The following is a 3768-nucleotide window of genomic DNA, read 5'->3' as shown; positions in this document are numbered from 1 at the left end:
ATCATCAACATGCATGTAATATGATATATTTTTTTGAATTGTGGAATTTCTATCCACTTTAAGAAATAAACATAACTTTTTAAAATGAATGCCAAAAAATAAAACCAAAATAAATAGATTGAAAGTAAAATAAATAAGTGATAAAAAATCTTAAATTAGAAAGTTAAAATAAATAATATAATATATTTTGTACAAGTAACATCCACTTGCACATTCCAAAAAAAAAATATTTGACCACTTATCACCATTAGCAAGATTATATGACAACCATAATATTCATAAGACTTCAGGTTATATATATAAACCTTTTGTTATGTAAACTATAAGCTAGTAGTTTACCATGCTATGATGTTTTGTAATTTCACTCTGACTCAATGTTTATTATAGTTGTTGGGTATTTTACTATTGTTCAGAAAGTCTTTGACTAGACCTTACATAGGAGCTTATGCAATATCAATTTATTTTATTGTTTTCCAAGCATTTATTAAAGTTTGAATATAATATGAATGCCCATCCACCTAATCTGATATGTTTTGGAGGCCAATTATCAATTATACTTCAGACCTTAGAGTAAAAGTACTTTATATTGTTTTAGTGCATTAGCGTACACATATTGGATTCTCAGAAACCAACTTCCCCTCATAGCTACAACCTAAGACTCTTGGAACCTTCTCCATAGTCCACTTGTTGTGCGAAGGTAGAGGCTGGTGGTATGGTTTGACCTTGGGCAAGTGTCTTGATCACCACTGTCAGTCTTTAGGGTTTCATATCAGATAGCTTATATGAAAACAGGACAGTGAAGAGGTAACTACTCCGTCCCATCCACCGCAACTGTGGCTCATTTGAAACTTTCACTCTTAGTCAACAAACTTTGTGCTCTTGGACTAAACCCTAACAGGGATGTTCATTATAATGTTACATCCAGTGTTTTTTTTTTTTTTTCCACATGACATATTCTCCCTTCTGAAATATCATTAATCTTGAATCCTTAGATTCTTTCTATTTCTAAGTCAATACACTACGACTATTGTCAATTTGCAGTCCTAGGTGCAAGTTTGCCCCATTACTTCACACTAAAGACTAGGAAGAGGGTTTATGTGCATGATTGTGGAGGTAATTTGTTCTTTGTTATTAATTCTTTGAAAAACCTAGTTGGGTTAACATTCTCATTTTTTTTTCTTTCTAAAAACAACATTCGTACCTATCTTTCTCAGTATGATGTGTGTCAGCTTGCCAGGGCTTCCAAAGGTAAGAACTTAATAATTCTCTTTCGGTTGTATTATTTTATCTTTGTTACAGTGCCATTCCTTTATGCATTTTAATTCATAAATCTTCTTCTTGGATTACCTTATTATAGTTAACGCAGTAACTAATCACTTTTTTTCTTATGTTCGTTTTCCCCTTTTTTGGCTTCTTTGAGACTCTAGGTTACAATGACTTACTCCTTGTTTTACCCTTCTTTCACAAGTCCTGGAAGGTTTTTCGATTCTAGTATAGTCCATGTATTAGTTAAATTTTTCTTCTTTGTCGATTCCTTAAGTTTTTTGTATAAGGTTTGGCTTATAACCTTTTGACAATTTCAGTAAACCCAGTCTTGGTCTGTACCAAATGTAAGAACCATAGGATATTACTTTTGAGGTTTTATTTAATTAGGCTAGTTTTTCTAGTTTTACAGTTACAGCCTCAGTCGGGAACAAATTCAGGACATATGGATTCTATTTAAAATAGTAATTTGTCTTTCGTTTAAGAAATATTATACCTTAAATAAAATAATATAATAATGCTTCTGTAAATTTTTATTTGGTACCTTCCAATTTTGTTAATTTTCCATGTCTACTTGATGTTGTCTTGGTAAGTATAACAATACTTCTGTAGATTTATGTATCACTAGACCTTGACAATCGATTATCGAATGTTTCTCGAATCATCTATTTTCATTTCAAATGATGTTACTGTAATGTCTTACTCTGTTATGCTTTAGTTATTGGTTTGAAGGTTTCACTCTTGAAGTTATACGAAGACCTTGAGTTATTCATAATTCGCATAGACTATCAATAATGTGTTGTTTATCAAAAAAATCAACTTCTAAAATATTCACTTGTTTTTATGTCTACACATGTAGTCTCTGTTTTCTTTGTAATCAATTATATTTGTAGTTACACTGACACTGCTTATTCTCGTTTTGTAATAATTTTGTAATTTATATTTGGAAGATAATAGTTCTGTTATTGTACTTTAGTTAATTTATATCTTTATGGTTATGTAATACTATCTTTATGGTTATGTAATTCCCTAAAGAGGGAACTATTCCTTCAAGACATACCCAAGAATTCTAGTTATCTGTCAATTAGAAGTTAGGATTGTTATGGGCTACTATTAACCAGTGGGCTTGGAACTAACATGTTTCACTACATTTTTAATACAATAAGATATAGTCATTTTTCTCATAAAACTTCAAAGAAACCTTCATTGTACAGGAAACACAATCCTTTCCTTATATACATATATCATAAATATTTGCAGAAGCTTTCATTATTCAAGAAAAAAGAAAAAGATATTCCATGTTCTGGAATCACAAGTTGAGTTATCATTTTTACAGTAACTCATTGTTTCCTACAATTATTAGATAATATAATCAACATGTATTCTGTAGAAATACATTTAGTCTTATAGTTATAGATCTACCATTCCATTCACTTTCCACCTGTATAACTAATAAATATTCATAAAGTACACATCCCATAATAATTACAGAGATATTATACGTTCGAGAAATTAGATATGCTTATCTACATCAGTTTAGATAGCCAGGGAATTCATCCAAGAGAAAGACCTCTCCTCCCAACCAATGAGAATGGAAAACATATCCAATTCTCCCCCGAGTCAGCGTGTCACTCCTAGAACAGTTTCTTGGTAGTGATTGAACAAGGTCCGTTCAAAGTCATCAATATTGTATAATTCTAGACAAAGAACTCACAGACTCACAAGTTTGTCTTAGGGTTCCACTGGCCACCAACCAGCTGAAGAATTCCATAACTGACAACGTCCTACCTTACCTTAACAACACCCTATTTAAGGTAATATTTTCCTCTTCTTCGTTCTTAGTTGCCTCATGTTTTCTCTCATACCTCCCTTTCTTCTTTTCGCAACTAAGGTGATTTATCTCTAGGGAAGGAAGTAACTGTCCTCTAACTATCTAGTGAGTGAAAACTTTTTCATTTAGTGTCTTTTCCTCATGAATTCCAAGACTTTCCATAACCACTTTTATATAAAATTAAAATAAACTTTAAACATTAAAGTTTTCCACTAGACTTTCCACATAGCCCATGATTTACCAAGTCTTTGCAGTAAAAGTAAATTAAATATTTACTTTTCACTAAGGGGTGTTACATCTTCCCCCCTCAAGTGAAACACCATCTTTGGTGTTTCTTGGACTTAAAATAGGTTGGAATATGCCTCACATAGAAGATATTTTTATTTATCTTCCCAGGTAGCCTCTCTTGGATGAAGTGCTTCTTAACTTGGGTAACCACTTTCTTTCGTAGCATATTTTTTCTCTGATTGAAAATGCATAAAGGTTCAACCTGGATTACTTTGTCTAGTTTAACTTGTATTCACAATCATTATGGTCATTAGTTTCCATAAATCATTATTTAATAATGTATGCATATTGTTTTGATCTTCATTACAAACACTATCGGTCATTATTTATATACCTAGCAAAGGTCATCAACATGCATCCCAACCCAACAAGCGTCAGTAAGTTGC

Source organism: Pinus tabuliformis, chromosome X (assembly GCF_031772625.1).
Source record: "Pinus tabuliformis cultivar Carrire ecotype Pingquan chromosome X, CPIR1, whole genome shotgun sequence".
Taxonomy (NCBI): domain Eukaryota; kingdom Viridiplantae; phylum Streptophyta; class Pinopsida; order Pinales; family Pinaceae; genus Pinus; species Pinus tabuliformis.
This window is presented reverse-complemented; position numbering follows the sequence as displayed.